The sequence below is a fragment of the Chelonoidis abingdonii genome, chromosome 4, assembly GCF_003597395.2.
Source record: "Chelonoidis abingdonii isolate Lonesome George chromosome 4, CheloAbing_2.0, whole genome shotgun sequence".
Lineage (NCBI taxonomy): Eukaryota > Metazoa > Chordata > Testudines > Testudinidae > Chelonoidis > Chelonoidis abingdonii.
In genome coordinates, this window is record NC_133772.1 from 126,850,356 (window position 1) to 126,878,164 (window position 27,809).

Consider the following 27,809-nt stretch of genomic DNA (forward strand, 5'->3'; position numbering starts at 1 on the left):
ACAATTTTTCTTTCCTCATTCCTGAAACATCTTTTTGTACTTGAAAACTGTTTATTAATGGCTCTCCTCTCAGTCTTCTCTTTCAAGACTAAACAAACCCAGTTTTTTCAACTTCCCTCAGAGGTCATGTTTTCTAGCTTAATTCATTTTTGTCACCCTTCTCTGAACTTGTGCTCCATATTGTCCACATCTTTCCTGAAATGTGGTGCCGCAGAACTGGACACAATACTCCAGTTGAGGCCTTAATCAGGGTGAGAACAGAAGAATTACTTCTCATGTCTTGATTACAACACTCCTGCTAATACATCCCAGAATGATGTTTGCTTTTTTTGCAACAGCATTACACTGTTGACTCATATTTAGCTTATGGTCCACTATGTGCCCCAGATCCCTTTCTGTAGTACTCCTTCCTAGGCAGTCATTTCCCATTTCGTGTGTGCAACTGACTCTTCTTTTCTAAATGGAGTACTTTGCATTTGTCCTTACTGAATTTCACCCTATTTACTTCAGACCATTTCTCCAGTTTGTTTAGATCATTTCGAATTTTAATCCCTAACCTCCAAAGCACTTGCAACTCCTCCCAGATTGGTATCATCCACAAACTTTATAAGTGTACTCTCTATGCCATTATCTAAATCATTGATAAAAGCAGCAAGGAATCTGTGGCACCTTATAGACTAACATCATTGATGAAGATATTGAACAGAACCGGACCCAGAACTGATCCCTGCGGGACCTCACTCATCTTTCCAGCATGACTGTGACCATTGATAAATACTCTCTGGGAACGGTTCTCCAACCAGTTTTGCACTCACCTTATAGTAGCTCCATCTAGGTTGCATTTCCTAGTTTGTGTATGAGAAGGTCAAGTGAGACAATATCAAAAGTCAGAGGGGCAGCCATGTTAGTCTGACGAGGTGGGTATTCACCCACGAAAGCTCATGCTCCAATACTTCTGTTAGTCTATAAGGGGCCACAGGACTCTGTCGCTTTTTACAGTATCAAAAACTTTACTAAAAGCAAGATATATCACGTCTACTGCTTCCCCCCATCCACAAGGCTTGTTACCCTGTCAAAGAAAGCTATCAGGTTGTTTTGACATGATTTGTTCTTAACAAATCCATGTTGACTGTTACTTATCACCTTATTATCTTCTAGGTGTTTGCAAATTGGTTGCTTAATTATTTGTTCCATTATCTTTCTGGGTACAGAAGTTAAGCTGACTGGCCTGTAATTCCCCAATATATTGCAGTTAATGCTTAAAACAGATTGGTAAAATAATTTCGTGACATTGTAATCCCTAATGTGCACATTAAAAATGCCACAGCAATACCCAAGGGGCGCTGGAGCCTGCAGCCTTCTCACCACTCGGGGCACCACTGGATCAGTCCATGCCTGGCAGAGAGGGCACATCTGGGGGAAGCCTGGCAATCCCTCCATCTCTGCTTCTTTTGCAGCTGGCTGTGGTGGTGAATCTGCCCGGGAACCACTGGATCTGCCAGAACACTTGGATCTGCCCTGGCACTGCTGATCTCCTGGCAGCAATCCACCCAAGTAGCTGCACTAGGCAGCTCCTAGTTTCTGGAAGAGTGAGGGATGGGATCAGAGCAAGGGGTGCATATGCAAATGATTCTGCAGTCCAATGTAGTCCACCTCTGAGGAGAGACAGCAGGGTGGGCCATGGGCCTTCCCCGCCAAGCCAGGGGTAGACTGTGAACTTGTTAATGATGAAATGGTTAATTGATAAAATTTTAATAGTATAAATTGGTACTTTTAAAAATGATATTTACAGCCCTAGTTCTACGGCCTGCAATGTGCAGGAGGTCAGACTAGATGATCACAATGGTCCCTTCTGACCTTAACGTCTACATGCCATTGGTGACCACTTCTGTACAAGGACTGATATATATATAGGGTAAAAATAAACAAATTGTACTCAGAATATACCCAGAGTCTGCATTACTGATTTCTCTTTCAATAGGAAGCTGACCTGCAAAGCCTCAACATCTAACACCACTACCACCACAAAAATACAGTTTATTCCCAAAATGCTGGAAAAGATGCAGGAGAAGGGGGAAAAAAATATAGTGCAGCTACCAAAAGGTGAGAGTCAAACTCCCTTTTGTCACTCCACAGCTGAACCAGTGTAGCACCTGAATTTTTCATGAACCATCCAAACAGTTCAGCTTTAGTACAAACATTTATGTTGGTTATAAACAAAAATAAACTGAGTCAGTGAGCCTTATCAGCAATGGCTAAATTCTTTTGTCAGTTACGCCCAGAGAGATCCAGTGTAATGCTACTGGATTGCTGGGGTCATTGGAGTTATTCTGGATTTACAGTGATAAAACAGCATAGATTTTGACCCAGGCCCTGTTTTTATCTGCTATGGCCAATATCTTTGCAAACCTTTTAGACCACTGTAATTACTCTCAAAACTTCAAATACACCCACATCTTTCCCTTCTGCAGCAGAAAACTTTCCAAAAAGTATACACTCTGGTATTTTTAACCATATTTTCTGAACACTGTGTCCTCTTTCACAAAGGCTGGGGCATCAAGTCCAGTTGCGTTAATCAGTGGGGTCCAGAGGATAGCACAACAGGATGTGTTCAACCTGGGGAGCATGAAGAAAAATGGGTTTTTGCAGTTCATAGTTCAAGATGTCAGAAACAGTTCGGTACAAGGCTACACTCTCCTTGAAAAGGGATTTTACCCCAGTGTCTGCTCTGCCATGCTCTAAATTTGAATTATCTGCAAAGAGGGTATGAAATGAAAGATTGAAAAACAGACCACTGAATAAAAATCTACCTGATATTCATGCAGTAAATACCTTGTACCTACATTATACAATATCTTGCAAACCACGCAGGGTTGAGCCTGGTTGATGGGAGTTGTCCAAAGAAAAGAGAGACTTCTCAGGAACTGGAGAATGTGTTTCAGTGTGTAAGGTGATTTAGTAGATTCTGACTCCCTGGCATGAAGTTAGCGGGTCCTGTAGATTAAACATTCAGCAAGTAACCTCTGATCATTAAGAAACCCCTGGTACATTTTACTAAGGGCTTGGCTACACTTGCAAGTTAGAGCTCATTAAATCAGCCCCAGGCATCTAACTCTTGAGGTGTTCACACTGGCAAGGCACTTAAAGAGCCTGGACTCTGTGGTTAGAGTGCTCCGGTAATCCACCTCCATAAGAAGCATATAGCTTGCTGTGCCCTGGCTTAAATGCCGGGATGTCAGTGTGGACGACATGTTGCATTACTGCGCTGTGAGTGACCTCTGGAAATGTCCCATAATCTCTTGAAGTCAAGTGGCCACTCTGGTCATTTTTTTGAACTCAGCTGCAGACATGCAGATATCCCCTTTCAAAGCTCTGTTTCTGACAGCCGGCATGCTTTTCTGCTGCAGGACAAAACAAATTCTGTGGAATGCTGCTTCTGCAAAGGCGGGTGTGTGAGAGAGAGGTCGGGGGAGGGGGATTGCTGCTGTCTGAACTTACAAGACAGTTTACTGACACATTCTCTGCCCCCCTAAATACACTGTCTCTCCCCCCTCACACACACAACACACTCTCTGTCACACTCCACCCCCACATTTGAAAAGCATGCTGCAGCCACTTGCACAGTGGGATAGCTACCACAATCAGGGCTGCCTCCAGGGTTTTGGCCACCCCAAGCAGCAAAAAGAAAAAAGAAAAAAAAAGCCATGATCGCGATCTGCAACTCTACCACCGCTGCTTCAGTCTTCGGCAGCAATTCGGTGGCTGGTCCTTCACTCTGACAGGGACTGAGGGACCCGCCGCCAAATTGCTGCCGAAGACCTAGACGTTCCATCCTTCACTGTTGGTCGCCCCAAGCAGCTGACCACAATGGCCCTGACCACAATGCACTTTTCTCCGTGGCGTTGCCAGAGCTGATAATGTGGCCACGTCACTGTGCTTACAGCTGACAGTGTAAACACATGGCGGCGCTTTCCCTGCTACGGTCTCCCAGCGCTCTACATCTACAAGTGTAGCCATAGCCTAAGCTAGCAATATTAAGTGTACTGTACAGGACAAATTCTGTCTTGGCTAATTAAGTTCTGGCAGCCTGAAATTGCCATTGTAGTTTCAACTGACAATAGTATATTCACCCTCACCCTCATTTTCTAGCTTAAACTATTGTCTTATTATTATACACTATTAAAAGGTGCTGGATCACACAGTGAATGAGTTGTCAGAGAATCACAGAAATGTTGAGCTAGAAGGGACCATGAGAAGTCCAGCTCCCTGCAATGAAGAAGGACCAAGTAAACCGAGGCCATATATCCTCGGAAGGAAGGCAGTGTAGGAGTGCGATACTGACTTGGACTCTTAATACATTCCATGGGTGGCGTACCAGAGCCCACTTATCCAGTCACGCTCTAAAAACTCCCGCACCCCAATCTGGGTCTGTGCTGGTTATGTGACATGTATGTATCTCTTCATCCTCGTAACCGATACCTGTAATTCCTCATAACTCAAGCTGGACCCCAGATGTACGGTACCTTCCCTCTTAACTTGTGTATATTTAATTTTAAACATTAACTTTAATAAAATGTAATTATTATTTTACAGAGAGGGCCAGTTTCTGGCCTTGACTCTAGCAGCGATGCCCCTGAGGATTCCTTGTGCCTGGGTGGAATCTTCAGGCTCCATAGAGTTGCCAGCGTGGGTCTTAGTGGGGGGAAAAGGGCTTTGGCTGGATTATCTCTGCACCCTGGCATGGATGGCTGGGGTTGTAGCCATCTGAACATAAGTTATAACAGCCATCAGACTGCTCTAACTTGCACCAGGGACTGGACCAGTCCCGGGATCAGTGGGGATTAAAGAAATCAGCTGCATATGTGATGAGAACTGATGAAGGCTGTGACTCTGAGGGAAGAGATGATGAGATTCCAGGCACATCATGCAGCCATTCTTAGATACTTAGACCTTGTCTACACTACACAGTTTTGTTGGCAAAAGGCAGCTTGTGTCAACAAAGCAGTGGAGGTGTACACATTACACTGCTCCTCCAGCTGACAAAACTCTCCTGCTTTCCTGAGGAGAAAAAACCACCTCAACGAGAGGTGCTGAGCTTTTTGCAGCAAAGTTAGACCGACAAAGCATCAGTGTAGACATTGTGTTCATTACATCACCATAACTGGCCTGTAGGAGATATCTGACAATGCCCACCATGCCTGCTTTGCTCACTGTTTTGAAATCTGTTGCCCTGCATCCAGCTATACAGGCATGCACCCCTCCACTTTCAAAGCCCCAGAAAGCTTAGAAACTGCTCAGCGTGGAGAGCTCACATAGCTACTACTCAGCTGAGCATGCCAGCTCCCAGCAGGAAATACACTCCTGGACTACAGGGGAGAGGGTGGCTCTATTTGGTCAGTGGGGAGAGGAGCCTGTTGTAGAACTCAGAGGGAAACAGAATCAAATCATTAACGTGGAATCCTGCTCTCCCCGGCACTTGGACCACAGCAGTAGGCAGGCAGGACAGGCTATTGTGGAGAAGGGGGGAAAGAGCACACACGTGCTGTGCTGTGCAGAGCTGGGGGCTGATGTTGGGGTGTTCCCCTCCCCCCACCAGTGTACTGGTCTCTGCAGAGCTGGGGTATGGGAACAGGGAGACAGGAACAGTGTTTGCAAAAGCTGTTGCCACAGGATTGGTTGCTTCCAGCTGGTGTCTGAACTCACTCTCCCCCAACACACTCTCTCCATCTCTCTCACACACACACTTCTGTGGGCTTCTTTTGTTAGTGTTCAGCAATGTCAGTTTGGTCATATTACTGAGTGCTGCTTTAAAAAATGTTACTTTTCAGGCACATATCCAGCAAGCATTACAAGGTTCATAGCAAGGTGCAAACCAACAACGCCAAGCTCAGCACACTACAGCAACACACATTTCATCTATTTGGATGCCCATAGAATGATGAGATTGAGAAACCTGCATCATGTGATGCTGTACCTGCCTCCATGAGGCATTGCAAACCTTCCCCAAAGCGCCCTGCAGACAGTTGCTACCCACAGTGCCCTACTCTCTGTGTTGATGCAAGAGCTGCTATTGTGGATGCGTTCCACCGACACAAAGAGCATAGTGTGGACATGCAACAGAGGTTTAATTACAGAAGTGGTTGTACATCAGCATAACTTGCATTGACAAAACTCTGTAGTGTAGATGAGGTCTTATAGCTTTTAGACACTAGCCTGCCTTAGCTAATAATGACAAGCAGATTTCCCTTGAGGAATGCAGCTGTGCACAAGTCATAGGTGAAAATATATTAGTGTCAAGGTGTCTCCCCCACTCTGAACTTTAGGGTACAGATGTGGGGACCTGCATGAGATAACCCCTAAGCTTATTTATCAGCTTAGATCTTGTAACTGCCACCACCAAATGGTTTAAACAAATGTTTATGGGAGAGTCATTTGGAAACTCTGTCTTCCCCCCAAATATTTCCCCAGTCTTTAGCCCCCTTTTCCTGGCAGGACTGAGACTGATTCACCTCCCACCAATTCCCGGTGAGCTCAGATCAAAAAAAAAAAAAAACCCCTTGGATCTTAAAACAAGGAAAAATCAATCAGGTTCTTAAAAGAAGATTTTTTAATTAGAGAAAAAGGGTGAAAAGAATAGCTCTGTGAGATTAGCATGCAAGCTACTTTCACAGACGACATATTCAAAACACAGAGGATGTCCCTCTGGGCAAAAACCTTAAAGTTACACAAAGAAACCCAATTTGATTCTCCCTCTTATGCAAAATCAAGTTACAAAAGAAAATAAATATAATCTAATACATTCCTTCTCTAAACACTTATTACTTTTAGAAATGTTAGATGGCTGATTCCTGGATCCTTCACTCTGGCACAAACTTTTTTGAACAGACAAAAGACTGATTTCCCTCCTCCCTCTTTGAAAACATCTTGTCCCCCCATTGGTTCCTCTGGTCAGGTGTCAGCTAGGCTATGTGAACTTCTTAATCCTTTATAGGTAAAAGAGGAATTAACCCTTAACTGTTTGTTTATGACAATTAGTGATATGTAAAAGTGTGCAGCATTGTTGCAGCCACCCTCAATGGCGCCTATATCTGGCTGTAGTGATGGCAGGCAAGGGATGACATGAATTCCAGCCTCTTCTATTAGGGACTGGCACAGTGTCAACGTGGTACCACTAGCAAAGTGCTTACAGTCAGTTCATCCGAAAGTCAGATCGCTCCATGAAACAGTCAATGTGCAGAGAAAGAGACACCGGCAAAAGTTGTTTGGTCATTAGACCATCACACTCTGCCTAGTCAGGAGAGCAGTAAAGTTCCCACCCAGGGAAAAGAGCTTCATTTCAGCTGCTACCAGAGAGGAGCTAAATTGCAGTAAGAGTTACCGTGTATTTTATGTGCAGTCTAACAGAAGGGAGAGCCAAAAGAAGGCATCACCAATATGCTTATTGATGAGTTTTAAGTGGAGTTCTGTATGTAGCTGAACTGCTATATAAAGCCTCTGCCCCAGCATGGAGAATAATGAAATACCACTTGTTGCAGCTGCTTTGAGAAGGTGAATGTCTCGAGAACTTTCAAACACTGATTTTCATTTTTCTGTCCTTTCCTTTGGTTTTTGCTTTCCCTCCAGTGAAGCTCAAGTGTGAGCATGACATGTCATTTGGTACTTTCCGCACTAACTGCTGCACGGGGTTAGATAACTGATAAGGGCAAATAAATGCTCAGATACATTTGTAGTCTCTGAGGTGCCACAAGTACTCCTGTTCTTTTTACAGATACAGACTAACACAGCTGCTACTCTGAAACCATAAACTAGGGAGTAGAGGCACATATTTTTATTGAGGAGGGAAGGAATGAGGAGCACTAAATAATGACTCATGCAGGGCTCTTTTGGTGACTTATATGTAATGATGAGTAAAATACTAGTGACTGTAATGTAGCCAGAGGAAGTAATGCAGGAATTGCAAGTGCAAATTCACCTCAGCGGGCCACCTAGCCACCTAACCTGTCTGGGCTGGGGGGATGCGACCCAAAAATGTGGGGGGGCATATGGCCTCTGGTAGGGGACACAAATATGCTTGCTCGTCCCAGGCACACAAATGCCTAGTTACAGGTCTGGCTGGGACTTCCCAGGCAAACACTTGTCACATGTGAAGAAGAGGAAGTCTATACAGAGCATCCTGATGCTAAGACTCTTTTTAATTCTTTTCTTCAAGAAGTGTTTTGCTACCATCCCATGCTGTTCTGTAAGAGGCGTGCAAATGCGCACTGACTTCTGCTTCCCACACAACACGGTTAGCAGAACAATGTGATTATAAAGACACTGTGAAGCTAGGCAGTGAGCCAGCTACTGGAAAGAAAAACATTATATTAACGGTTGACCATCTCTCTCAGCAATGAGCCAAACATAGAGCACACATCCTTGGGGGAAAAGGCACGTGACTGAGACATAATAAGGTTTTCTAGCTACTTATGAAGTACATAATAATTACCTTACTTTGTGTCATGCCTTTCAGCTAAGGACGCACAAAATTGTGACTTCAGTTCATGGAGGGGTTGATGCAAACTTTGGTTTTAGCTCACCCATCCCAAAACCTTATCTCAAATGGTCATATTTCACATAGTTTTCACCCTTAACACTAAGCAGGATTTGCCTGCCTATTCCCCCCAGGCTGCCCCCTCCCGCACAGCCTCAGCTTCCCTTCCCTTGTGTTTGTGATCTTCTGGATGTAGGGACAGGAAACCAGTGGTCTGCAAATAACTTCTCCATTTTTCACACCATAACCTCTGCCTGTGTCTGTGGGGAGAAGGGGGCCAGTCAACCTGAAGCCCAGTGTAAAATTTTCCTTAGGCACAGTACACTTAGAATCATAGAATAGAATATTAGGGTTGGAGGAGACCCTCTGCCCCGGGCTCCACCTCTGCCCACCGCTGACTTGCTGCTCACCTCTTCATCCCCTCATCAGGTCCCCCGTCCACTCACCTCCTCCCTCGCCCACTTGCCACTTGCCCTTCTGCTGCTCGCCTCCTCATTCTGTCCCAGAAGCAGCCAGCAGATCCGGCTCCTAGGTGGGTGGGGGGCACGGGGCTCTGCGCGCTGCCTGAGCACCAGCTCCGCACTCCCACTGGCCGGTTCCTAGCCAATGGGAGCTGGGGGCACAGTGCCTGCGAGCGAGAGCAGCACACACCGCAGAGCCTCCTGCCTCCCCACCTCAGGAGACAGACCTGCTCGCCGCTTCTGGGTCGCAGCACAGAGCCAGGACAGGCAGGCAGCCTGCCTTAGCTTAGCTGCTCCACTGACCAGGATCCCTGCAGCTCCCAGCCAGTACTGACTGAAGTCAAGGAGGTCTTTGGAAGTCACGGACCTCCATGACTAAATCAAAAGTCTTACAGATCAACACCATAGGTATCCATCGCAAGGGCACATAAAGAATGTGTATCTAGGAGTAGTATGGGCAACATAATACAGCCACTTACAAACATAGCGGGATTGATCCATCCCTGTGATGAAGCAGATTTAGGGACAGAGGGAAGCAGCTTGTTTCTCCTACTCAGGCTATTACAATGGAGCAGAATTGCCTCTCCAGCAGCCGAGTAGCCTCCTTTTTGCCTTCATCTCCAAACACCCCCTATGCCTGTGCCTGCTACCAACATACTGCAGAGCTGGTGGAGACAGTTCTGGATCCAGGGTAGAAGCCTTTTCACCAAGAGTATTCCTTGGAGTGGGGAGTTCCACATGCCCTGTAGCCATTCTGCACCAGGTTAGCTGCTGCAAGGTAACCCTAGGACAGTGGTGAACTGGGTCTCTCTAAGGGCTCTGTATCCACACTGCATCCACCCATAGGGACAGATTGAGCAATAGATATTTCAAGCTACAGTTTAAGTGAGTAAGATTCCCCCCTTCTCCCCGCCTCCCAAAAAACCATAAGAGAGAAACCACCCTGGCAAGGAAGCTAGGTTATGAGATGCAATAACAAAGGGTAATGATGTTTATTCACCATGAATAAAAGTGGCAAACATCAAAGCAGCTAATAGATGGGAGGAGAGGCTAAAGGTTAGTCTCTGGGCCCCATTTGTTTTATTGGGACTTTTAAAAAGACTATTTACAATTGGTATAGTACTCCCTGCTGCAGACTGCTATTTCTGACCTGGCGTCAAGCACATAGAGACCAAGGCTGACTTCCCCTAGTATGCTGGTAAATGATGTAATGGACAGTACTGCAGTCAGACATTTTGTACGTTCAGCCACTGCCAGCTGAAAACTTAACATCCCATAGCTAGGACTAAATCTTAGGTCTTTGTGAGACAAGGTCAGACAGCTGCATATTTGCAGTTTGTTAATCAGAATGGGAGGATGGGATAGATCGTTATGGAAGAGAGACTGAAGATCGTTATGGAAGAGTACCCTGACATATTGTTGTTATGGCTAGAAATACTAGAAATGTTTTGAGATAATGAGTAGTTTGTTGAAATTAGGAGAACTGGTGACCCAGTAGAGGTTATTATACTGACCACTACGAGTCACTTTAGGTTATGTGTTTTGTTAGTTTGCTATGAAAGATTAGGTAAAAGTAAGTATTTCAGAAAAATCCGAGGGAGCTTTTCTGCAGGCCAGGAGCTGACATCTAAACTCCCCATCAGCTGGGACAGAAGGAGGACCCCTGGAAGCCCAGCTTGTGATCACTCGAAACCATCTCAGACTGTGGGTAACTATATCTGGGATCATAGGTGAAACTTCCTCTGGGGGAGGCTAGCTCCTTGTCCTGCCTCTTCCATCACAGCCCCACTCTCCATCCCTGCTCTGCCCCAGACTCCACCTCTCCCCACCAGTGACTCAGTGCTCACCACTTCATCCCCCCATCAGGTCCCCCCTCTGCTCATCTCCTCCCTTGCCCACCTGCCGCTTGCCCATCTGTTGCTCACCTCCTCATCCTCCTGCCAGACTCCCCCTCCCACCACAAGACCCCACCACCTGCCATGCAGCTGGTTCACCGTTCCCTTCCTCACTCTGCTGCTCCCTGCTGCCCCCCAAGAGACCCTACCCCCTGTTCACCTTTAAAGCACCAATAAAATTCCACTGCAGGAACTGAAGAGCTATAGATCAATTGCCAGACGGATTCTCCTCTGCATGGCAGGGAGTTCGGTGTATACCGTATAAAGAGATGAAAAGTCAGGCTACCTACACCAAACTGAAGCCTAATCTCTCCTTTTGAAAAGTGTCATTGACAGCCTGCATTAGGGCAGTAGTTTAATGACGTTTCTTACACACAATTCCTTGCCAGACTCACTTACTTAAATTGGGTTTGAATAAAATGACTAGATCAAGAAATAAATTCACTGGCTATGTCAGCTCCTCTTTGAGCCCTTGGTACAAAGAAGAACTGACGGGTCATTTGGAAACTGTTTTTAACTCCAAGAACACATTTTCCTACAGCTGAATGTCACCAAAGGCTTCCTGGACATTGGAAAATGCCTGTTAGATGACTTCATTACAGTTTTAGTGATCTGCTACTAGGTCTCTGGTCTGTGTAAAGTTACTCAGGGATCCCCTCCACTCCCTCGCCTGCTGCTCCCATCCTCTGTCACACACCCCGCACCGCACCGTGCAGGCATGGAAGGTGAGTAGGAGGGACCCTCTGGTAGCACCTCCAAAGGGGGAGGAGGATGTAGTGGAGGAGAGGAGGAAGGCTCACATCAGGCAGCAGCAGCAGGCCATGGGAGCCTCCAGGAAGGGTCAGAGCAGGAAGGGTAAGAGGCAGGTGGGGACATAGGCGCTGACTCCGATGGGCTGGAGCACCCACAGGGAAAAATTAGTAGCAGCCAAGCTCCCCTCCCCCTGCCCCGCCTCCTCCTCCACCTCCTCGCCCAAGTGCACCATGTCCCTGTTCCTCCACCTACCTCCCAGAGCTTCCCACCAGGCTGCTGCCAAACAGCAGGGAGGGGGAGGAGAAGGAACATGGCACACTCAGGGGAGGAGGCAGAGCCAGGGCCGGGATTTGGGGTGGGAGAGTAAATAGGGGCAGGGAGGGGGCAGAGTTGGGGCAGGGACTTTGGGGAAGGGGTTAGAATGGGGGCGAGACAGGGTGGGACGAGGAGGGGTCTCATGGAAGGGGTGGAGTCGGGGAAGGCTGGGGGCATAGGCGGGGTCAAGCACCCACCAGTGGGAGCAGAAGTCAGTGCCAATGGGTAGGGGCACCATGGCCCAGGTGTCGGGCAGCAGGTACGGCTTGCTAAGTGAGGCAACGCCTCCCCTTGCCTATTATACCCACCACTCAAGTCCAGGATGTCCTAAACCTATTGTGTGTGTGTGTGCACTTAATATCTAATAGTAGTTTTAGATAAGAGCATGCTTTTTTGTATCAATCATTTCTCAGACGGAAGCACTGTGTTCCCACTGATGTATTCCTGATACTGCCTGGAGAGAAGCAGTTAAGTTACCATTGCTTTTGGTTCTGAAAAAAACCAGGTAACCACAGGATCAGACACCATAGTTTTTATCCCTTGGTCACCTGAGGTATTGTAACAAAGGCATTATGTTGAAAATAATTAAAGGCAAGACTTTTCTAGATTTCCCCTTTATCTAATAATTTTTCCTACTACTTTGTTGCAGCAGGATGTGTTTTGCATCTGTTCCACATTTCCTTTAGGTAATTGAAAGGAACAGCATCAGAACTGAATATATTTAGCAACTTGTTTTTTCCACTGGATTCGTTACTACCAAGACAACTTTAAAAACAATAGACGTAATTGTTTTTTATATTTTCCAAAAATAAATGAGCTAACTAGATAGGTAAGGTAAGGGTTAAGTTTCTTTTACCTGGAAAGGGTAACCAAACACCTGACCAGGGGACCAATCAGAGAACTGGATTGTTTAAAGTCAGGGGCGGGAATTTGTATACTCGGTGTCTTTTTTTTGTTTTCTTAGCTATGAGGAAACAAGTCTTCTTCTAATTCTCTCCTAATACTTCTTCTAAACATCTGTAAGTACCCAGGAACCGCAAAGTAATTCAGCTATGATGGTCTTGTGGGGTGTATTTACCTGGTTGTTAATTGTGTGTGTGCGTTTAATTGGCGGCATCTTTAATCAGACTGTTTCTTTATATTTTTTTAAGCAAGAGCTGTTTGATTTTTAATTGCAAGGATGATTGTTTTATTTTTCTTTCTTTTTTTCTATTCAAAGTTTCTTTTGAACTTCCGAACGTTCTTTCCTAGGGAGGCAAGGGAAAAGCCAGGCGTGGGCTTTTTCGCTTTTGGGTCCAGGGAAAGAGGGATACGGGGAAAGGACGAAGAATTCTCTCTGTTCTCTGTGGTTTGAGTTTTTTTCTGTTACTGCACGAGCGCAGACACGGGGGAGGCAAGCAGTCGTGTGGCTCTTTGATTCAATGGTCCTGGGGTTAGGACGCTTATCGCTTGGAAGTGAGAACACCGGTTTCTGTGCAGGGGGGAAGGAGGCGAGAAGGGATTTTTTCCCCCTGCTTTTGACTCAAGGGATTGGAATTGGACCTAGGTCCACCCGGAGGGTCTGGGGACACCAGAGAGAGGAAGGGGGAGGTAGGCCCCTAGTGAATTAGCCTACATGACCTGGTGGCAGCCCAAATACCAAGTGGTCGTGGCCTTGGGGGAGTTTCAGGTAAGCCCCCAGACTTTTGGACGCAAAAGTCCAGGTTTGGGACAGGACCAGATTGTGGACGCTAAAGTTCAGGTCTGGGACTGGACGGCTAGATTACCACACAACTTTAAAAACAATAGACGTAATTGTTTTTTATATTTTCCAAAAATAAATGAGCTCAATGCACTTACCTACAGATGCGATATGACAGCTGTAATTTCACACTGTGCCATCAGATCACATGCTGTGGGAGCTCTTAAAATTTAGTTTTCAAAGTGTATTATCATCGTATGTTTTCTTTATTTCTTGAGGTGCATTGTTTTCCTATAAAGGGAACAGAAATAGGGAAAGATTTTTCATTTGCTTTTCCTTTATTTCTGCTTTGGTGCTTTTGATTGGTTGCGCTACTAGACCTATGACACATTATGACTTTTTAAATTCTGATGTATTCTTAACTTAACAGCGAACAATATCTTAATATGCAACAGAAAGGTTTCCTTTGTAATCCTTAAAGACTTTCAAAATCAGAGCAACTTACACATAGGTAGGAGATGTTAAATGTTCTTCATTGGGACTGTTAGGCGTAAACTCCTATTTTTCAAATTGTTTCCAAAAGACTCTGGCGCTGGGGCCAGGGGAAAGGCAGTTCTCCCAGCCACAGCAGCTCCGGGACTTGGGCCAGAGCTGGGGGAAACGTGCCTCTCCCTGCTGCAGTAGCTCCGGGGCTGGGACCAGGGGAGAGGCACCTCTCCCCACCACGGCAGCCTCGGGGTTAGGGAAGAGGTCTCTCTCCGCATGGCAGCCCTGCATGCCCCAAGCTCCCCACCCACCCCCTATTCTCCATCTCACCCTACACCTCGCTCCTCTCCAGACCCCTGTGGCTGCGCACCTGCAAGGCTCTCTATAATTAGCTTTCAACAAACCAGTAACAAATGTGAACTCCTGGATCACTAGAACAGCCTTACCTTGGCATCACAGATAGTCCCGTTAGTCTCTCCAGTCTACCTTGTCACCCAGACAAAATTGGACTTAGTGATAAATTGTCACTTACACCAACAATCACACCATTTTCAGGTTGCTTCCAGTCCCAAGAGATCAGTCACTTACCCAAGGTCAGTTAGTACCCTAGATTTCATACCAAAGACACTTCCTGTAGCCAATCCTGTAATAATCTAAAGGTTAATTAACTAGAAAAAAGTAATAAGAGAATTATTTACAGTTTAAAGCAAGCAAGCACGTACATACAAATGAGTTACCATCTGAATCCTAAGAATGACAGAGTTGTAGTGATCTTCACGGCAGACCAGGAGGCAGCCCCTGGGAATCTCTGGCCCTTGAAAGTTCCAGCAGCCAAAAAGATGCAATTTCTTCTCAATTGCCTACCCCCAGAGTTCAGGATAATGGGACGAGTTCATGTGCACATTTCCTCTTCATGGTGAGGGGGGGAGCAATCAACAAAGTGTTTTGTCCTCTGATGTTCCCCAATGGTTCTTCTGGTGTCTATGGCCTTCTTTTGTTGGTCAGGAGAGGACATCTCCTGTGGCAAACTAGTATTTCACACTCGGTAATGCTTCTAACCAGAGCAAACACTTCTACATTTACAAAGCACACACTTAAATATTACCTTATAACATGGGATATAGATATTAATGCATGTAGCAACATACCAGCATTTCATAGAGTCTAAACACTAAAAATATTTTATAAGACTAAATACCTACAGTATATTAAGCAAAACTAACAAACAGGTGACCTGGTCTTGTCTCCATTTATGAGGTGGTCAGGTCTTAGCTAATGCCTGCAGAGTGGGCAAAAGCTGGCCTCTGGCGTGCCAGCATAACAGTGGAATCTATGTACAAATAAAACCAGTGGAAGACAGACTTTTCTGTGCATAATATTGCAGGATGAGCACCCTTACTTAAAGCAGCTTTTAACTAGGTTTCTTTTTACCTTTCACTCTAATCACAGTATTTCTGTCAGGTATATATTTTCTTCTTTCCACAGCTCAGATGGCCCCTCAGTAAACATATTTGCTGCAGCTTTAATGTTTACATAAAGGAGCAAGTCTTCGAAATTAATAAGTATTCTCAGGGGGATATTTGACTATATTAGCTAGGCTCATGTAACATAAGAGATTCAAGGAGATGAACCCACAAACTGAGGTCATTTTGTATGTGAAATACACAATCACAATGAAAATATGCTGTCTGCATACACGCTGTGAGACTGATAAAAGCAGAAGGTTGATTAGGAAAACAGTTTCAGGGAGAGAGGTGTGTTGAGAAACAAGAATGGTATGCTAGCTTTTACTAATTGCTCCTCTTACTGACAAATCTGCCATAAGCATATCAAAAGATGGATTGATACAGGCTATTCATAAGACTATTTCAGGAATTGTGACTCCACTAATTTAGTCACAGGGGTTCTTTTACATACCTTAAAGACACCAGGATTAAGACCAAGCAAAATCATCACAGTCATTAAAGAAAGGAAAAGAAAATATTAAACAAAACACAAATGATAAACTGGTTACCTCCATTACAATCTCTTCTATGTGTCTCTCTGTGAAGAGCCTTTAACAGAAATTACACACTTGAGAGTGAACTGCCTCTCCTGGTAAATTAAACCAAAGTATACTGTTTCCTGAAATTATTATGAATCCATTATTTAGTATATCCTTAGGTCATTAAGAAAGTTGATAGAAGGGAAAAATAATTTATTTCAGGGCAGGTAGATCTGTTAGTTATTAATAAATAACCAGCCAGTTTATAGTTGGGTAAACTAAGCAATCTTAAGTACATCCTATGAAATAAAAAAAAATATTTTAGAAGAAGCCATTTAAGGAGCTGTTTTGAGATAGGTCAATTAACCAATATTAAGAATCTTAAATCCAATTAAATCCCACTATTTCTCTGTTTAGCAATGTTTAGCCCCTGTCTAGTCTTCAGGAATACATGGTCTAACCACTTCGTGATTATCAGGAGAAACTTAATATTTTAAGTTACAACCACATTTCAATAGCCCAATAGAATTATACAAATTTCAATGTAATCCCTTGTCAGTGTCTTAGTTAACTTTCTTTCCCCAACCCATATTGAAGTTTTGGGGAGATTTTTCTTGGATTTGTTTCCTCCTGAGTCTTCCCTGTTTTCTTACGTATATCTAGCAGCTTGCTTGTAGGGATGGACTGGAAGGTTGTGGAGTGCTTGCTGTCTAAGCAGGGTAGCAGAGGCTTGTGTGTGAAAGGTGCTCACTTCAGAGGGTTTTATTGCTCTCTTCTTTCCAATTTCCATGAAATTATGAAAATGCTCCTATTTCAGGCCTGTTTAGATTCCAAGTCAGTTGCTGTCACTCTTTCATTGGCTTCAAGTCTTCTGTGTTGGCTTAGGTGACACCTGCAGCTCCTGAATATGCAGTCGGCCTGATCAAGACATAACAGTTCTTTAATTGCCTTAGTTCTTGTGGCAGAAAGCATCAGATAACTTAACTCTTTCTTTTTATTCAGTCGATTTTCTGAGATATCCAGTTAGTTCCATCAGAGTTTAATAGGAGTTCAAATTCAGTTTCAAATGAATCCAAATACTCTTGTTTCCTCTACAGAAGTCAGCTCTCAAAATAGTCTTTTCAAATTCTTAAATGGTCAAAGAAATATTGTCTTTTCTTTTTACCAATCTTTGGAGAGGTTCTTCTTGTCTTCACAAGTTTGGTGAAGGGCTGCTTAAGCATTGCCAGATGATTAATTTCTCAATTAATGTAAATATTTCTGTACTCACATGACATCTCATATTAGTAACCAGTTAAAGCATCAGGTGACCTTGAACATAAAGCATTTTACCATTTACATAGCATTTAGCTAAGATATTTGAAAGTGTGGGTTTCACAAAGGTATTTGCCATTTAAACATTTAAGGAATAAACACAAAGTTTAAAACACTTCTAACTACACATGTTTTTCCGAGAATATTTTCTGAACATAGTTTTTAAGAGCAATTAAAAAATTAATTTCAACTAGGATATTTCTAGAATGCTTTGTGCAGGTTTACTTAGATTAATTACTCTGATAATATACCCTACATTCCTTTCACAATCAGGTCTCCTCCTAAAACATTAATGTTTTACATAGTTTTTCTTCTTGAAATAAGGATTACCTTTGTATCAAGCTGGTATCTTGTACAAAGGGAGATATGTCCTATTCTTTGATAAGACACTCTGGTTGATTGGTTTTTTGTTTTCTGACTAAATGGTTTCTAGAGTTTCAATCTACCATTTGCAGTATATTTACAACTGTAATTGCAGACTTATCAAATATCAAATATTCTATATTTGAATGAATGAATGAAAGCATGAATTACAATAATGAATCATAGAATCATTGACGATTAGGGTTGAAAGAGATCTCAGGAGGTCATCTAGTCCAACCTCCTGCTCAAAGCAGGACCAACACCAACTAAATCATCCCAGCCAGGGCTTTGTCAAGCTGGACCTTAAACCTCTAAGGATGGAGGTTCCACCACCTCCCTAGGTAACCCATTTCAATGCTCCACCACCCTCCTAGTGAAATAGTTTTTACTAATATCCAACCTAGACCTCCCCCACTGCAATTTGAGATCATTGCTCCTTGTTCTGTCATCTGCCACCTCTGAGGACAGCCTAGCTCCATCCTCTTTGGAATCCCCTTTCAGGTAGCTGAAGTCGTCTATCAAATCCCTCCTCACTCTTCTGTTCTGCAGACTAAATAAACCCAGTTCCCTCAGCCTCTCCTCGTAAGTCATGTCCTTCAGCCCCCTAATCATTTTCTTTGCCCTCCACTGGACTCTGTCCCATTTGTCCACATCCTTTCTGTAGTGGGAGGCCAAAAATTGGATGCAATATTCCAGATGTGGCCTCACCAGTACCAAACAGAGGGGAATAATCACTTCCCTCAATCTGCTGGCAATACTCCTACTAATGCAGCCCAATATGCCATTAGTCTTCTTGGTAACAAGGGCACACTGTTGACTCATATCTAGCTTCTCATCCGCTGTCATGCCCAGGTCCTTTTCTGCAGAACTGCCCCTTAGCCAGTAGGTCCCCAGCCTGTAGCAATGCATGGGAATCTTCCATCCTAAGTGCAGGACTCTTCACTTGTCCTTGTTGAACCTCATCAGATTTCTTTTGGCCCAATCCTCCAATTTGTCTAGGTCAGGGATTCTCAAACTGGGGGTTGTGACCCCTCAGGGGGCCGTGAGATTATTATATGAGGGATTGCGAGCTGTCAACCTCCACCCCAAACTCTGCTTTTCCTTTAGCTTTTATAATGGTGTTAAATATATAAAAGTGTTTTTAATGCATAAGGCGGGGTCGCACTCAGAGGCTTGCTGTGTGAAAGGGGTCACCAGTACAAAAGTTTGAGAGCTACTGATCTAGATCACTCTGGATTCTATCCCTACCCTACATAGTAGAAAAGCAAATAGTACAGAATATTAAAGCAAAATAGAAGTTATAAAACTGCATTCCAAGGTCAGTGTAGAAAGACTTGGAGGCAATAAACATTTTATGTCTGTAAAGCCATGTTTATCTTCCCAGATATTTGCATGTCCTTGGGACATAAAGTAGAAGCCTCCTAAAATTCCTTTGGTTAGCTTGAATATTTCATATAATTAAACAAACAAAAATACCTGCATCTGACATATTTTTATCCAAGCACTGTATGTATGAAAGAAATGATAAATATATTGTAAGCTTCAGTTAAGACACAAGCAAGTTTAATAACCTGCTATTAAATATATATATAATTTTATTAATATCGTTTTTGTATCAGTATTGATATCTCTGCCCTACATTTGTCTTGTAACTAAGATCTAAGCACATACTTACAGCACCAGCTCTAGGGCTTTTGCTCTGGGTGAATGTCTGCCCTTCGGAGCCTGCAGTTATTCACAGAAAAATTAACAGCTGCGAACCACATTTTCCTCCTGCCCCTAGTATTTTGCTGCCCATGGCAAACATCTGAATTGTAAAGTTAGCCACATGTATCTGGGATACACAGAATATTAGTCTGGCCCTTTGTAGCATCTGTGAAAATGTAAGATACAGTGTATACTCCAGACAGGCTCACTCTGGACATGGTACCTACCACGCACTGAACTCCCATTGAATATTACGGGAGAACGCATCCTGTATTAAGACACAAGTGACTAAATAATTGAACCATGATATGTTAACAACTATGCCAAATTCATTGTGAATGGTTATGAACTGTGGAAATGCACCACACTGGATGGAAAACTTACAGAGTTGGTGGGAGGTTCCACTCCCTGGTTAATTGTTGTGGCTATCATCAGACGAGAGCAATGCTTCCTATTCAAATGTATGAGTGAGACTTGTGGGCAGCTCTATTCCATATTAAAATTGAATGCCAAGTCCTTCTCTCAGAGAAATCCACGGGAGTTTTGCCATGGACTACAGTAGGAAGAAGAATGGCACATAGATGAGGAGATAAGGCACACCACAACTGGTTCTTCTCTTTCTTATACTGGTGTAAGTTAGGGGAAATGCCAGGGAACTTAACAAAGTTACACAAGTGTAAAGCTGTTGTAAGAGAAACAACAATCAGACCATTGTTATTGGTATGTAATAAAGATAGGCAGCAACTTATGGGACAAGAGCTACCACATCTGAAAGATCAGGTTAAAGTATATTTAGATAAATTAGATGTATTCAAGTTGGCAGGACCTGATCAACTTCATCCCAGGGTACTTAAACTAGGAAGCAATCTCAGAACAATTAGCAATTATCTTTTAGAACTCATGGAGGACGGGTGAGGTCCCAGAGGATTGGAAAAGGGAAAATGTAGTACCTATCCTGAAAGGAGGAACACAGATAACCCAAGAAATTACAGATCAGTAAGCCTAATGTAGGTACCAGGAAAGATACTGGAAGAAATGATTAAACAATCAATCTTAAGCACCTAGACAATAATAGGGTTATAAAGAATAGCCAGCATGGATTTATCAAGAATAAATCATGCCAAACCACCCTAATTTCCTTCTTTGATAGGGTTACTGGCCTAATGAATATGAGGTTAGTAGTAATTGGGATATATCTTGATTTTAGTAAGACTTTTGACACAGTCCCATATGCCATTTGCACAAGCAAGCTAGGGAAATATGATTTAGATGAAATTACTATAGAGTGAGTGCACAACTGGTTGAAAGATCACACTGAAAGAGTAGTTATCAATGGTTTACTATCAAACTGGGAGGGCGTTTCTACTGGGGTCCCACAGGAGTCAGTTCTAAGTCCAGTACTATTCAATATTTTCATTAATAGCTTGAATAATAGAGTAGAGAGTATGCTTATAAAATTTTCAGATGACATTACGCTGGGAATGGTTGCAAGCACTTTGGAAGAGAGGCTTAGACAAATTGGAGAATTGGTCTGAAATCAACAAGATGAAATTCAGTAAAGACAAATGCAAAGTACTTCACTTAGGAAAGGAAAATCAAACGCACTGCTACAACATGGGGAATAACTGGCTAGGTAGTAGCACTGTGAAAAATAACTGTAGTTTATAATGCATCACACACTGAATTTGAGTCATCAATGTGATTGTGACCCTAAGAACTGCTCAGTGCCAACTGGAAAAAGATTCACTGTTCTATCACATCAACTTCTAACAGGCCTGACAAACTCACTGCACCTAGCACACTGCTTTCATAATATTTATCTATGATGCATGCCATGTGAGATCTCAAATGAAAGCCCGGATCACACTGATCATTGATAGCATTGTGCAAATATATGTACAAATACCACATAAGAAGTTGTGGAGATCTAAGACACACACACACAGGAAAATGTTTTGAAATCTAAATCAATGCAGGGTTGACAAACGTTTTTTTACCAGACAAAGGGAGGTATATTTCCCTGTTTGCTTTGGTTCACATATAAATTGAACATTGTAAGCCAAAACAACGGAAGTCCTATTTTCATACAAAATCAGCATGAGAATGTGAAGCCAGCATGAAGTCAGCATGCCAGCAAACAAACCCCAGGCGGGCGGACTGGTCATCCTGACTCTGGGGACCAACAATGAATTTTGAGGGTATAAGGAGAGGCAAAAGGACACCTTGGCTTCCTTCACCAATGAAGGAAAAAGGACAGCACTTTTTGCATTCACAAAAGAGGGATCTCAGCCAGTAGGAGATAGTTTATCCCATCTAATGTTGCTTTAGACAGGGATTTAGCCTGTTAACATTAAATTTGCATTCTAGGAAGTATGTTATACTTTGTTCTATATGTAACCATTTCTGTTTCTATTATTATCCTTACTCACTAGCTCTTAAATCATAGTTTTTAATAAATGTATGATTGTTTTCACTATGAATATATCTCAGTGCTGGGATGTTCTGAGGGAGTCAATCCTCAACTGAATCAAACAAGCTAGTTTGTACATGATCCCCTTGGGGATAGCAAACCTGATAATTTCTATGAGTGTCCATGGCTAGGGTCTGAGCACTGCAGGGAGTGCACTTGAGGACTCTGGGGGTCAAAGTCACTGTCAGTAGCTTGCACTGAGAGAGCAAGATCTGGGGAGGCCTGAACATTAGTGCTTGCATTGTTAGTTTCAGGGAGTTGAGCAGCAGGTACAGACAAGACCACTTCACATTAAGGGCAGGTAGTGGGGAGGTGCCTCTTGACTCTGGATACCATCACAGTGATACAGTTGCAAAAAAGACTAAGATTCTGGGGTATTAACAGGATTGGTATTTACATGGGAGCTAAATTGTCCCTCCCTACTTGGCACTGGCCTAAGCTGGAGTACTGTGTCCAACTCTGGGGGCCACACTTTAGGACAGATATGGACAAATTGGTCAGAGTCTGGAGGAGAGTAATAAAAATATAAAAAGATAAAAAGTTTAGAAAACCTGACTTATGAGGAAAGGTTAAAAAAATGGGCATGTTTAGTCTTGAGAAAAGATGGCAGGGGGGGAGTCCTGATCACAATCTTCAGATATGTTAAGGGCTGTAATAAAGATGATGGGTGATCAATTGTTCTTCATGTCCGCTGAAGGTAGGACAGCAAGTAAGGGGCTTAATCTGCAGCAAGGGAGATTTAGATGAAAATATTAGGAAAAACTTTCTAACTATAAGGGTAATTGAGCTCTGGAGTAGATTGTGGAATCCCCCTCATTGGAGGTTTTTAAGAACAGTTGGACAAACACCTGTCAGGATGGTCTGGGTTTACTTGGTTCTGCGTCAGCACAGGAAGCTGGACTTAATGACTTTGAGGTCCCTTGCAGCCCTACCTTACATTTCTATGATTAGCTGTTTTCCTCATTTGAGAACAGTTAGTTTGCTGGTGTGGGCTGAGACCACTGCCTATTATGCTGACCAGAATTCTCTTATTTTTAACTTGTGCTCTCCCTTCTGTCTGTATCCACCTGCTGGTTCTTGTCTTATACTTCAATTACAAACCCTTTGGGCAGGCACCATTTTTTTCTTCAATGTTTGTACAGTGCAAATGCGGTCCTGATTCATAACTAGAGGCTTGGAGGCACTACTGCAATGATAATTGTCCAGCAGATGGGATGTGGTAGAGCTGGTAAAGGCTTAGGTGAGAGGGAGATGTACATATTGATTAACCACAATCTTGCAGAAGTCAGTGGGAGTTTTGTCCACATAAGGACTGAGACAAGAAAGCTTATCTTAGATTTCCTGAATGGAGCCTGACGCTAACTAATTACAGATATTTCCATGCTGTGTTTTTACCATTTTGTGGCAATGCAGAACTCAGAGTCATGAGTAGATTCCTGAGATAACACTACTCTGTTGACAAAATCCAGTACATTAACATCTCCAGTCATTTTAAGTCAAGTGATGCCTTCCCTGACAAGTAGTAGTCATTCCATTTAGTTCAGAGGTATATGCCCAATTTATGCTCACCATAAATTTAATCCATGGTGTCAAACAAGAAGTCAGATATCTTGTATGACTGAAAATACAGAGACGGTTGGAGCAGAGAAGCTGAGTTTGCTCAGGATGTTGTGACTGCATCTCACATTACGGTGTTGGCAATGACACAGCCCATCCTGTTCAGGTCTTGACAGCAGAGAAGCAGAAGGGAAGAAATCAATGGACCAGGTTGACACTTTGTTATCTCTAGTGAAGTTATGTCAGTGCTGAATTTGGACCAAAGTCTTAAAGAGCTGTCAGTGATTCCTTCACTGGTCTCAATACTAAAAGGTCATGAAAGGCAATAATTTACACACAAACAAGATCACTTGGCCACTGTTCTCTTTTAATCATGGAACAAAATATTCCTAAAGTATATTTAAAAGCCTCCACCTTGCAATGAGTTATATGTTAGCAGACTCCCTTGCTGTCCTAGAACCCCACTGATTTCACTGCATGGGCAAAGAGGACCACCTGCATAAGCTGCACTGCAGGACTGGGCTCCAAATAGGTAAATAATGTTATGAGCTTCCACAGTGGAAGGTGCGCTCTCATTTGTACTATTTATTTATTCTGTGTAGTACAGTAGTGCTTAGGAATCCCCCAGTCATGGATTAGGGTCTCATTGTGTTAGGCTCTATCCAAACACAGAACATTATTTATCAATTACCATTAGTTCTCAATAGACCCAAGTCTGAGATGATAGCAATTTAGCTGTGACACACCTAGTTAGTGCAAGGCAGCATTGTCAAGCACTAGGCATTTTTACTTTAATAATACAGTCTCTTCCTTCTTTAATTACAGGTGAGGGGGGATGGAAGTTATTCATATTTGCACAGGTGGCATGTAGAAAAGTGACTTACTGGCCAACACACCTCCACATGATGGGGCATGGCACAGTAGGCTCTACGCATCTGGTGTCCCTGCCAACAGCCACTTTGGCCCTCTGTGATCCACTTTGTTTGGTGACTCAGCCCCCACAGCCAGATCACCTTAAAGTCTTACTCCTTGCAGGGTATCAGTGTCCCATACAACTCTAATTATTAACAGAGCATCTTATTCCCATCCAGGGCTCCTCTGCAGTTCCATTTTTTCTCACAAAGCAGCAGACTCCTAGGATTCCTCCCTGTATCTCCCAACAGGGCACAGAAAACCCCAAACAAACCAAACTAAAGTCAGCTCCACCAAGTCTGACTTGAACTTTTAGTCCTGCTAGGATCTCCCAAGATCCCTGTTCCAGATCCAGAAAACCAACTACCTGGGCTACTTCCCTGGGGCCCTTTTCACAGGGCCTACCAGTGGGGCTATCTCCTCTCCTACAGTTTCTCCATAGTTCCTTTCACAGAGTGACAGGAAACTCCAACCTATTCCCCTTCTAGGCTTTCCCTATAGCTTTCACTTCCTTTCTTTATGCAGAAGGCTTAGCTTTGCTTAGCTTTGCCCCAGCTGGGTCTGATAACAAATCAAGTCTGACACATCCTCCATTTGGAGAAAAGGGGGTTAATTGAGCTCTCAGACTCCTGTTAACCCTTTGTTCACCTCAGTGGTGTTTACACCCCACCACATGGCATCAAAGGCAAGGAATATCTATCTGTTGCTCGAGTCAGGGAAGCCTGTGGTGACGCAGCTCAGCCCTAAATCTCCAGCCGATGTAAGCAAACAGCCATTTCAGGATACGCATATATTTTACAAAATCCAAGATGCCCTAGGAGACTAGAGACTTCAAGCTCTCTAGAAATAGTGCATTGTATTTAACAATTAAATTCCAGTAGTTCCTCAGTCTGAAATTTGAAGAGTGACTTCAGAGCAAAGAAAGCAATTACTGTTAATGCCTATGAGAGATAAGCTACACAGAGAACTGTGCAAAAAATCTGCAGCACAGCAAAGGCGAGATGAACATCAGATTCTCTGAGCCAAATCCTGAGCTGTTTGCCAGGTTACTTCAGCTGAGGTTCCCTAGCCATTTATATTTACTTGTGATGGTTTTCTAGCATTGGACAGTGTTTAAACAAAGAAATGAAACCAACTCATCCTTGGAAAGGCACTGTCTTGGATTTTAGCCTTTCTGTATCCTGCCTGGTCAATATTTACACCCTGCGTGTAAACATGTAACTATTATTTATTGTTATGTAATTTATGATAAATAAGTTAATGGTCATGTGATGTCACTGCAAATGTTTGAAAACCATGGCTTAAAGACGCTTACCATTTCCACAGCTGTATAAACCATGGATCGTTCAGTAAATGCATGATATAAACAAGTGGTAAAATCAAATGAGTGCTCATCTACACTACAGAGAACATGTTGCATAACATATTGCAGCATTTAAATATATTACTTAAATTGATCTCAAAATCCTGATTTATGCAGCATTCATGAATTCATTCATAAATTACTCCCACATCTATACCAATATTTTATTCTTACAAAGTGCTTTTCATCTCCAAAGCTTTATATCTAAGATTGCACCAGATTCTGCCTAACTGCTGCATGGATGCTCACAGATGGGAGAGGTAAGGTAGAATCCAAGATGCTTCTCTATCTTTGGGCTCAATTCAGGGATTGGCCAGAATCCTCACTGGGAACCTAGATTCTGGTTGCTTCAGGCCTAGGTAACTCAAAGAAGGCACAGAAGGAGAGGCAGCTTGATGCAACCCCCACTGAGGTCAATGGCAGTCTTTCCATTGAGTTCAGAAGGTGGTGGACCAGGCTGAGGATGCGGGTTGGCTCATTGTTCCACTCCACACAGGCTAACAGAACTGGTTGGTGGCTGAGGAAAGCGTACTGCATTCCTTTCAAGCGTGTTGCAGCAAAGCTACCTGGTGACTGCCTGGGCATCTCTAGCAGAATTTTGGATGAATCAGCTAATGCTGGATTCACAGGGGGAGGTAGGCACCTTTCACATTAGTTGCCTATAATTGACATTTAGGCACCACTGGCATTCACAAAACCATCACTCAGTTGCTACCTAGCCCTGGAGGTACCTGAAGTCCCTGGGCGCCTAAGTTTCCACTACTAAATTCCCCATGGTGCCTAAATTTCTGTCCCTGGACATGCACAAAGCTTGCATGCACTAAGAGCAGCTTGACACCTAACTCATATCTAAGCTGCAGCTGGATTCACAAGCTAGATGTTCCCCCATATATCTCACCTTGGGGGTCCTGTTGGGTAGAGGTGCTTAGAGGCTGCCTAAGAACATGCCTACCTGATCAGGACCTATACAAAATATAGGCAATGGAGGAAATGGTGCCTATGGCCTAGTAACTAAAGCACTCAGTTAAAATCTGGAAGATTTGGGTTCAAATCCCCACTCTACCTGATATATTATGGGGCAGGACTTGAGCTTGGCTCTCTCAGTATTTCATGCAGGAGAGAAACCTACCTCAAAGTAGCCTGTGGATTAGGGTTCTGAGGTGGGAGAGAATTTCACACATAGTATCTCCATTGTAACAGGTGGAGGGGATAGCTCAGTGATTTGAGAATTGGCCTGCTAAACCCAGGGTTGTGAGCTCAGTCCTTGAGGGGACCATTTGGGGCAAAAATCTGTCTAGGCACTGGTCCTGCTTTGAGCAGGGTGTTGGACTAGATGACCTCCTAAGGTCCCATCCAACCTTGATATTCTATGATTGATCTCAGCTGAACACAAAATAGTAGCTAGTTAACTCAAGTAGACTTTTAAAGTATGAGGGGTCCAGTACACAGAAAACAAAATCACAGTCATTGCATAGGCTATAATGCCACTATTTACTTTATTTTACAGAATTGTCTTTGTAAATGCTTCCCTTCTAAAAATGTAATCCCAAAGGGGTGAGGTAAGGGAGAAATATCCTAAAACATGTACTCTCTCCTTGGTGTGCTGCTATTCACTGTAAAATTAACATTCTGCAGTGGGGTATTCTTCTTCTGCTAGTCATAATTATAAGAAGGAATAAGAAATTGCCAAGCAATGTCACAACCTTTATGAACTTTCTTTGAATTGCAAATGAATGGCTTTTAAATATGTGCATATGTCCAACCACAGAGCACAAAATAAAGGACTCTTATAATGCTCTTCACCAAGTCAGAACCTTTTATGTTACTAACATGAAGATAAGCAGCTTCTGTTTAATTGCAGCATCCAGCAGGACTTCTGTTCAGGAATGATCAATTGACTGGAAGTCATCCACCCATCTGACGAGTACATTTATGGCATAAATCTGTAAGTGCTACCGGAAAAGGGAGTAAAGCAAAGTTATTTACAACACATTATGTGGACCTACCACATCCTCAGA

The 27,809-nt window shown here is 43.3% G+C and overlaps 1 protein-coding gene across 2 annotated transcripts in view; it reads left to right on the forward strand.

Annotated features, from left to right (window-relative positions):
- LOC116818534 (B2 bradykinin receptor) overlaps positions 1–27,809 on the forward strand; it is a 42,160-nt gene that overhangs the window by 8,505 nt on the left and 5,846 nt on the right. The window contains exons 1-2 of one of the 2 annotated variants that reach the window (XM_032769497.2): positions 25,954–26,051; positions 27,653–27,736. The gene's annotated coding sequence lies outside the window, so the exon portion shown is untranslated. Of the gene's footprint in view, positions 1–25,953; positions 26,052–27,652; positions 27,737–27,809 lie in introns of those variants that run through there. The other variant, XM_032769496.2, reaches the window with a different exon arrangement.